Genomic DNA, 10,622 nt, shown 5'->3' with positions numbered 1-10,622 from the left:
TGGCAGCCCTCACTGAGGACTCTCTACAGGCCCAGAGGGAACAAAAGTGGCTCTAAACCCAGCACATGCACTTTAAATGGAGTTAAAGCATTTAATATGATTGAAGCACAGGAGCAGACAGTGCTAAACAGCAAGTAGTAGCTGGTACACATTTGGTGAGTAGGGAAGCACTTCCTTCTCCTACTGGTGCTGAGATAGCAGAAATTAGTCAATTTCAGTATGAAATGGAATATAATAAAGATATTAGTCAGCAAATGAGGGTCCCAGAAAAAATTAAAGTTAGCACCATCAAATGGTGAACTGACACAAGAATTCCAAGAAGGAGTTCTAAATGCTAATGTGATGATGCGGGTTCTGGAGAGGATTGTTACAGCAGAGAACAACAGAGACATTCCGATTTGAAGACCAGTGGATCTTGACCTTATTCAGTCAACTGCCTTTGAACCTCTGGCACTAACACCACCACTTCATGTACTTTCAGTGAAAGACCACCAGATTTTCAGGATTTAGAAAGACCTTCAACCCTTCAAAATGAAGAAATCTGTGCAGTTGGCAAGCTAAAAAGAGACTGTTCTTTGAAAATGTTGTTGGCCGAAACAGACAGTTATCAGTAGTGATTTCATCGTGACACCATCACCATAAGAAGCTTGGATCTGCCTTCCCAAGATGATACCCGAAAATAGAACTAATCTTTCCTCCGTTCATGGCATCCTGTCATTTATCCGGTCTTCTACTCGTAGGGCTTACCAGCATATCATGGATGCGCTAGATGAAGATCGCACACCTGGTACCAGCAGGTCTGTGGGTACCACTTATAATCCTCATCGTGACAACATCAGGTACGGCACTTCAAACATAGATACAACAATTGAAGGAACTTTGGATGACATGACTGTTGTAGATGCAGCTTCGTTAAGAAGACAGATAATCAAACTAAATAGACGCTTACAACATTTGGAGGAAGAGAACAAAGAACGTGCCAAGAGAGAAATGGTCATGTATTCAATTACCGTAGGATTCTGGCTGCTTAGTAGCTGGCTCTGGTTTCGCCGCTAGAGGTAACTTCAGCTCTTAAACAAACTGTCTCAACAGCTAGAAATATAGAGAACGTGCAAACTTCTTTATTTCTGTCTTTGCGTTTTATGCCGTTATATAGTCCATGCCCTGGTATGTGTTTCTTCCAGAGAGAAGGGGCGACCTATATTGTCAGAGGAAAGGTATATTCTGTCACTCAGCTGTATTCACTTTTAACCAGTTCTGCAGTAGTAGCTACTTAAAATTCTCCCTTTACATGTTTTTTAAGTAGGCTCTAGTTTGTTGGGATTTTTTTTTTTAAGGAATTGATTTTGTGCCTCCGTAGTCTGCACAACTAACTCTTTGAGTGGGAGAAAGAGTGTATAGACAATGGATTTAGAAAAGTATCTTTAAAAGGAAAACATTTTATTCTCTTTTACAAAGACTAAATAGATTAAATGATTTTGTTAATAGATGGTTTTGCATCTACATTTCAACATTAACACTTTTGAAGTCAGGGTCTGGTGTCAGATTTAAGTAAATCAAACCACCTAATACTTCATGATCACCTTCATTAAGCACAGGTACAGATTAAATTAATTCATAACATTTCAGCACTTTAATATGTATGCAATATGTGTGTTCTTATTTGCATTTGGGTTTTGCATTCGGTTTTCTATAAAGGGCATTTTTACTAAGTCTATGTGTGAATAATTTTTAAAACTACAGAATAAAGAACAAATGTAGTATATTTAATAAACTGCCGACCAAAAACCAAACAAGGTTTGAAAAGGAAGAATAAAGTTGATGGACTTAAACTACTGACTTCAAGTCTTATTAGGAAGCTTTATTCTTTAGTAATTAAGATTGTGTGGTATTGGCATGGAGACAGACAGGCCTATCAATAGAATAGAGAGCATAGAAATAGACCCATGCTTATATAATTAATTTATTTTTTTTATAAAAAGAGAGCAATGTAATTAAGCAGGAATAGGATCGTCTTTTCAGGAAATGGTACTGAAAAACTTAGAAATCTACATGGAAATAAAAAGAATCTCAATCTTTATTTTATAGCATACACAAAAATTAATTAGAAATGGATCATGAACCTCAAATAAAAGCAAAAATTATGAATAGTCTGTGAGGAAACACAAGAAATGATTTCTTTAATAAGATATAAAAAACATGATACTCTTAAGTAAAACAATTTAAAAATGTAATAGATACAAAATGGAATACAATTCAGGCTTTAAAAGAGGGGAATTGTGTCATTTGCAACAACACAGACAAACCTGGAGGATATTATGTTAAGTGAAATAAGCAAGGCACAGAAAGACAAATACCACATGATCTCACTTATAAGTGAATCTAAAAGAGCTGAGCTCACAGAAGTGGAGAGCAGAATGATGGTTCCAAGAGTCTCAGAATGGGAGTTGACGGGAAAATGGAAGAAGCTTATCAAAATTTCAGTTAGACAGGAGGAATAAGCTTTGGTGATCTATTGTACAGAATGGTGACTGTAATAAATAATAATGTATTACATACATAAAAGTAGCCACAAGAGTAGATTTTAAATGTTTTCACCACATTTCTGTAAGTATGTGAGGTGATAGGTTTGTTAATTAGCTTAATTTAATCATTCCACATTGTAAACATATACCAAAACACCACATTGAATTACATATATACAATTGTTAGTCAATTAAAAATAAATTTTAAAAATAAATCTAAAGAATAAAAAAAGGAGATAAATTGGATGTCAAAAACTTCTCTTCTTTGAACAATACTGATACAGTTTGGCTCTGTGTCCCCATCTATATCTCATCTTCAATTGTAGTCCCCATGTGTCAAGTGGGGGACCTCGTGGGAGGTGATTGGATCACGGGGGCAGTTTCCCACATGCTGTTCTTGTGATAGTGAGTTCTCTAAGATCTGATGCTTTAAAAGTGTTTAGCAGTTTCCACTGCGCTCTTGCTCTCCTGCTGCCATGCAAATATGCCTTGCTTCCCCTTCACTTTCTGCCATAATTGTAAATTTCCTGAGTCCTCCCCAGCCATGTGGAACTGTGACTCAATCAAATGTCTTTTGTTTATAAATTACCCAGTCCGGGTAATATCTTTATAGCGGTGTAAAAATGAACTAATATAGAGAATTGGTATTGGCAGAGTGGTGTCCTGCTATAAAGATAACCTAAAAATGGGGAAGTGACTTTGGAACTTGGTAATAGGCAGAGGTTGGAGCAGCTTGGAGGGCTCAGAAGAAGACAGAGCTTGTTGTGAAGTTTGGAACCTCTAGAGACTTGTTGAATGGTTTTAACCAAAATGTTGATAGTGATATGGACAATGAAGTCCAGGCTGAGGTGTTCTTACATGAAGATGAGAAACTTATTGAGAACTAGAGCAAATGTCACTCTTGTTATGCTTTAGCCATGAGACTGGCAGCATTTTGTCCCTGCTCTAGAGATCTGTGGAACTTTGAACTTGAGAGAGACGATTTAGGCTATCTGATGGAAGAAATTTCCAAGCAGCAAAGCATTCAAGAGTGGACCTGGCTGATTATGAAAGCACTCAGTCATGTGCATTCATGAAGAGATGGTTTGAAATTGGAACTTACGTTTAAAAGGGAAGCAGAGAATAAAGGTTTGGAAAATTTGCAGCCTGACCATGCGTAGAAAAGAAAATGCATTTTCTGGGGAGGAATTCTACCCAGCTGCAGACATTTGCACAGGTAAAAGAAAGAGCCGAATGTTAACAGCCAAGACAATGGTGTAAATGTCTCCAGGGCATGTCAGACTAGCAGCCTCTCCCATCACAGGCCCAGAGGCCTAGGAGGAAAAATGGCTTTGTGATCCAGGCCCAGGGCCTCCCCCCATGGACCAGTGTGATATCTTAAGGAGGCAAAAAGTGATCAAGGTCTCTCTGAATAAGATTATGACACAAAGCCGCAGAGCTGATATACCCCTGAGGTAGGACAGTAAAGGTATATTGTTGGCTTTGCCAGCTGAAGGCAAATTGCTTCTGGTGGACCCTTTGGACAGGAATGGAGAAAAAGGCATTTGCCAAGTCAGTGTCTGCATACCAGGTACCAGAAGATGTGTTAACTTGCTCAAGCAATGAAACCACATCTCGTACAGCAGCTGCAATTGGAGTCACCACTTGGTTAAGCTTGGATAATCCACGGTCTTTCTCCAAGATCAATCTGTCTTCTGCACAGGCCAAATGGGAGAATTGAATGGGGATGTGGTGGAAATCACCACCCCTGTGTCTTTCAAGTCCTTGATGGTGGCACTAATCTCCACAATCCCTCCAGGGATGTGATATTGTTTTTGATTTACTGTTTTTCTAGGTAGAGGCAGCTCTAATGGCTTCCATTTGGCCTTTCCCACCATAATAGCCCTCACCCTACTGGTCAGAGAGCCAGTATGGGAATTCTGCCAGCTGCACCTCTTTTGTTTATAAATTACCCAGTCTCAGATAGTATCTTTATTACAAATACTGTTAAGAAAAAGAACAGGCATGCAACAGGCTGGGAGAAAATATTAGCAAAAGACTTGTCTAATAAAGGGTCTGTATGCAGAATATATAAAAACTCTTACAACTGAATGAGAAGACAGACAATCCAGCTAAAAGTGGGCAAAAGATACGAAGAGATACTTAACCAAAAAAGGCATATGAATGCCAGATGAATATTAAAATACATGAAAGAGACATGTATATTAAATATTAAAACACATGAAAGAAAGTCAGCATCTAGTCATTATGACTACTCATACCCACTAGTGCAGCTAAAATTAAGGACTGCCAATATCAAGAGTCAACAAGAATGTTTGAACAAATGGAACACTCATAAATTGTAGGTGACAACATAAAGTGGTATAATCACTTTGGAAAACAGTTTGGCAGGTTCTTGTAAAATTACTATTATACCTACCTGTGACTCATAAGTATTTTCCCAAGACAAAGGTAAATATATGTCCATACAAAGATTTAATGTTCATAAAAAGCTTTATTCTCAATAGTCAAAATTAAAAACAACCCAAATGTCCATTAAAAGATAGATAAGCAAATTGTGATATCTCCATTTAATAGCATACTATTAAGCAGTAAAAAAGAACTACTGATTCATGAAGCATGGATGAATCTGAGAAACATTATGCCAAGTGAAAGAAGCCTGACTCATAGGATATATATACAATTCTATTTACATAAAACTCTAGAAAAGGCAATCCAATTTATTGATTGAAAGCAGGTCAGTGTGTGCCTTGTGGGGGTGAGAGGGGAGTGGGAATTGACCTAAAAGAGACATGAGGGGGATTTTTAGGATAATAAAATGTTTTATTGGTTGTAATGATTGCTAATGGGTATATATTTATCAAAACATTTTGAATTATATACTTAAAATTGGTGTATTTTAATATATATAAATTATACCTCAATACAGTTTTTTTTTAAAAAATCAACGTAATTCACCACATTAACTAAAGAGACAAAAACCAGATAATCATCTCAGTAAATGCAGAAAAAGCATTTGATAAAATTCACTATCTACTCATGAAAACATTTTGTAACATTCTCAGAAGAGAGGTAAACTGCCTAAAAAGCCTATTTCACAAAGAACGTAGAGCTAACGTTGTATTAAACAATGTTAAGTGTGAAATGCTAAGTGTTCCCTTTGAGAAGAAGAAGACAAAGATGCTCTCTATGTACTCCTCTATTAAACACTATATGCTCTAGCCTGAGCAATTAGTAAACAAACATAAATAAGAAGTATAAAGATTAGAAAGGAAGAAGGAAAACTTATTCATAGATATATTTGTGTAAATGATCAAAAATCTACAGTCAACCTTAGAATTAACAAATAAGTTTAGCAAAGTTGTTGGATATGAAGTCAAAAAAAAAACTGCATTTTCATATACCAGAACAATTCATTAAGTGAATTTTTTTTTTTGAGACGGAGTCTCACTCTGTCCCAGGCTGGAGTGCAGTGGCGCAATCTTGGCTCACCACAACCTCCGCCTCCCGGGTTCAAGCAATTCCCCTGCCTCAGCTTCCCGAGCAGCTGGGACTACAGGCGCATCCCACCACACCCGGCCACAAAGTGAAATTTTGAGATACCATGTATAGTGGCATCACAAAAGATCAGATACTTAGTAATGAATCTAATGTATGATGTGCAAAAGCTCCACACAGAAAACTATGAAACATTTGAGAAATTAAAGACCTAAACCCGTAGAGAGATCCCAGCATTCACATATCAGAAAACTCTATAAAGCATAAATATCAATTCTCTCCAAATTAATTAACTACATTTCCAATTAAAATCCTAACATTTTTGGCACAATTGACAATGGATTCTAAAATTTATAACACAAATGCAAAGAGTGAAAATATCCAAAGCAATATCAGAGAATGACTCTAGCAGGTATCAAAATTTATATAGCGGCCAGGCATGGTGGCTCACACCTGTAATCCGAGCACTTCGGGATGCCAAGGCAGGAGGACTACTTCAGGAGAGTTCGAGACCAGTTTGGGCAACACAGCAAAACCCCACCTCTACAAAAAATAAAAACGAAAAACTTAGCCAGGCATGATGGTGTGCACCTGTCATCCAAGCTACTTGGGAGGCTGAGGCAAGGACGATTATTTGAGCCCAGGAGGTCAAGAATGTACTCCAGCCTAGGCAACAGAGTGAGACCCTGTCTCTAAAATCATTTTTTAACCTATACAGCTAAGGTAATAAAGACAAAGTATTATTGGTACAAGAATATTCAAATAGACCAATAGAATACATATCCCAGAAGTAGACACAGACATCTATAGGCATTTGATTTATTTGTAAAAGTTGCACAGAGCAGTGGGGAATGTTTTTAACAAATGAAATTGAATAAACTGTAAATCCTTATACTAAAAAACAAAATTTGATGCCTAACACCCATTTTATAAAATTCAATTCCAGGAGAATTGTGTATTTAAATGTGAAAGGCAAAACAATACAACTTTTGGAATAGGGAAAGATTTTAACAGGACATACAAAAAATAGCACTTATTAAAGAAAATATTGATTGGTTAGATTACATTAAAATTGAGAATGTTTGGTCATTGAAACCATTGAGAAAATGAAAGGGAAATCATAAAGGTATTTGCAATAAAATAACAAAAGGCTTACAATATATGAAGAATTCCTACAAGTCAACAAATAATCTACTGGAACAAAAAAAATGAGCAAAAGAGTTGAAAATTTCATTAACAAGCAATAGTAAGCTATAATTTTAGAATTCAGAATGGTAGTTACCTTTGGGGAGTGGGGAAGGATACTGACCTGGAGGACAGATAGGAGTTCAGTTTCTGAGATGCTTACAATATTCCATTTCTTGACTTGAATGGCAATTACACAACTCTATTTCATGAGTTGCTTATTGATTTTACATGCATTTCCCCATATGCATGCTATACTTCACAGTTTTAAAAGTTAAAAATGGAATAAGTATATCAACAGGGAAGTTATAGAAAACCTCCAAAGCTCAAATGCCTACAAAAAGATGTTCATAATCATTAGTGACCAGAGAAATGCAAATTAAAACAATAAGATATCACATCTTTTAGACTGGCAGAAACAGCTTCACATCAATTATGGGCAGGGATGTACATAGGAAACCTCATTCACTAACATTGGGAACATGGGACTTATCAGGCCATTCTGTGTGTGTGTGTGTGTGTATGTGTGGGTGTGTGGATGTGGGTGTGTGTGTCCTATGACCCAACAACTCCATTCCTTATTATACATTCCAAATAGTTTCCTACAGAGACCCATAAGGAGACACACATTGTTAGAATGTTCAGTACAATGTTATTTGTGTGGCCAGGAATTGGTTCCCACGTGGGGTCCATCACTGGAAATGGCATAGATGAAATGTGGTAGTTGTACTCCAAGAAGTATCATGCAGAATTAGAAATAACGGATTAGAAACAAGAATGTATCTTAAAAACAGTGCTGAGTTTAAAAAATAAGAAATAGAATAAGATATAACACAATGCCACTCGTGCAACCTAAAAACACTTGGACACCAAACGAGGTACATTTTTCAAGAATCCGTGTAAACTACATGATGCACATTAAATATATTTGACCACGTGTGAGGAATAAGGGAAAATGGGAGTACAGAATGGTGATAAAATGAACTTCTTTTTATAAACAAGAAAGTAAAGTAGGAATAGCCAGGATCATATACCAAAGTAACTGATCACTAAATTTAGCATCACCAGTAGGAGGACAAATCAATGTCACATGTGTCCTAATATGATGCACTAAGGACGTCATTTTACTTTATTATGTGTTATTCTTGCCAAACATGCGTAACCTGATTTTAAGCAGAAGGAATCACCAGAAACCCAAAACTGAGGAACACTCTACAAAATAACTGGCCTGTACTCTTCAAAAGTGGCAGTCATGAAAGACAAAGGAAGGCTGAGAAACTCTTTCAGGTTAAAGGAGACTGGAGATATAACAAGTAATCGTGGGGTCTTAGATTGGATGCTAAACTAGAAACAGAACGACAGAGAGACGAGTGGTGAAATCTGAACACAGTAAGTAGGTTATAGTATTATACTGAGGTTAATTTTTTGATTTTGAGAATTGTAGATACATAAGATACTGTCATCTGGGGAATTGAAGAGTGTGTGGGTACTCTCAATATTATTGTTAGAAATAATTCACATATTTTGAAATTTACCTATTTAAAGTGTACAACTCAGTGATTTTTAGTATATTCACAAAGTTTTGCAACCATCACCAGAATATTAATTCCATAACATTTTCATCACCCCAAAGAGAAATGTAGTACCCATTAGCACTCATTCCCCACTCCTTCCTACCTCCAAGCCCTGGCAGCTACTTATCTACTGTCTCTACAGAATTCCCTGTTCTGGATATTTCATATAAATGGAAATACACAGTATGTGGCTTTTTGCATCTGGCTTCGTTCACTTAGCATAATATTTTTGAGTTTCACTCATGTTGCAGCATGATTCAGTACTTCATTCCTTTTAAGGCTGTGTAATATTTCATTGTGCGGCTATAACACATTTTATCATTCATCAGTTGAACATTTCCGCCTTATGGTTATGGTGAATAAGAACAGTGCTACTATGAACATGCATGCACATGTCCTGGAGTACCTGTTTTCAATTCTTTTGGGTATACACACCAGAGTGAAGTTTCTTAATCACATGGTAATGCTATTTAAGTATTTGAGGAACTGCCAAACTTCTCCAAAGCAGCTGCACCATTTAAACTCCCACCAGTGCTGCCTTTGTATTATTTTTGCAACTATTTTGAAGTTTGAAATTATTTCAAAATGAAAAGATTTTTTAGAAAGAATATAGTCAGGTTGCTGTGCCTCTTCTAGTAAGAGCCAACAAACCAACGTCCACTGCTTCCTGGGTCTCACAGAATGAGGCAAAAAAAACGTTGAGAAAAAGAAAAGCCCCTCGTCATTTGCACCTTTCCATCTTGTTTTCAAGCTTAACACTTTGACATCGAATGTGCAGGCTTGTTCCCCCACATCAACCAATTCTCTGACACTAGCTGAGTGCCCTACAATTTAATTCTGACACCATTTAGCTGGAATTAGTTTCAGGTGGCACAAGTTAAACTCACAAGACTGCCCCCACTTCAAATGCTAATTCCAAGTTCTGAACCACTTGTATTTCTGACTGGCTATTAATCAGGAGTTCCCACTACTCCCTCCTTGTGTTAGATAACTTGCAAGAACAGCACACAGAGCTCAGAAAAAAAATAACAGTTTACTTAATATTAATGGCTTATTATAAAGGGTACAAGTCAGAAACAGCCAAATGCAAAAGATGTATAGGGCAAAGTATGTGGGAAAGGATGAGGGGCTTCCATGCAGCCTCCAGGCATGCCATCCCCTTAATATCTCCATGTGTTCACCAACTCAGGAGCTATCAGAACCCCATGATTCTTGGGTTTTCATGGAAGTTTCATTACATACATGATTGATTACATCATTGGCCATTGGTGATTGCTGTAGTCTGATTGCATCCCCCCAAATTTGTATATCAAAACTTGATCACCGATGTAACAATATTAAGAAGTGGGGCTTTTAGGCAATGATTAAGTCATAATGGCAGAGTCCTCATGGATGGGATTAGGGCTCTTATAAAAGCACTTGAGGGGCTGGGTGCGGTGGCTCATGCCCGTAATCCCAGCACTTTGGGAGGCCGAGGCAGGTGGATCACCTGAGGTCAGGAGTTGGAGACCAGCCTGGCCAACATGGTGAAACCCTGCTTCTACTAAATATACAGAAATTATCTAGCTGTGGGGCAGGCACTTGTAATCCCAGGTACTCTGAAAGCTGAGGCAGGAGAATCGCTTGGATCTGGGAGGCGGAGGTTGCAGTGAGCCGAGATCGCATCATTGCACTCCAGCCTGGGCAATAGAGCGAGACTCTGTCTCAGAAAAAAAAAAAAAAAAAAAGCACTTGAGGGAGTGGGGTCTTCTGCTCTTCTGCCATGTAAGGATAGTTTGTCTCTCTTGCCCTTCCACCTTCCATCACGTTAGAACACCACAAGAAGGTCCTTACCAGAAAC

General features: G+C 37.6%; 1 pseudogene; it reads left to right on the top strand.

The window, feature by feature from the left end:
* Positions 1-200: 200 nt before the first annotated feature.
* Positions 201-1,056, top strand: LOC108285080 (annotated as a pseudogene).
* The last annotated feature ends 9,566 nt before the right edge of the window (positions 1,057-10,622 follow it).

Source organism: Cebus imitator, unplaced genomic scaffold, assembly GCF_001604975.1.
Source record: "Cebus imitator isolate Cc_AM_T3 unplaced genomic scaffold, Cebus_imitator-1.0 Scaffold289, whole genome shotgun sequence".
NCBI lineage: Eukaryota > Metazoa > Chordata > Mammalia > Primates > Cebidae > Cebus > Cebus imitator.
Note: the sequence above shows the minus strand (reverse complement) of the source record. Positions and strands in the feature narration are given on the sequence as shown.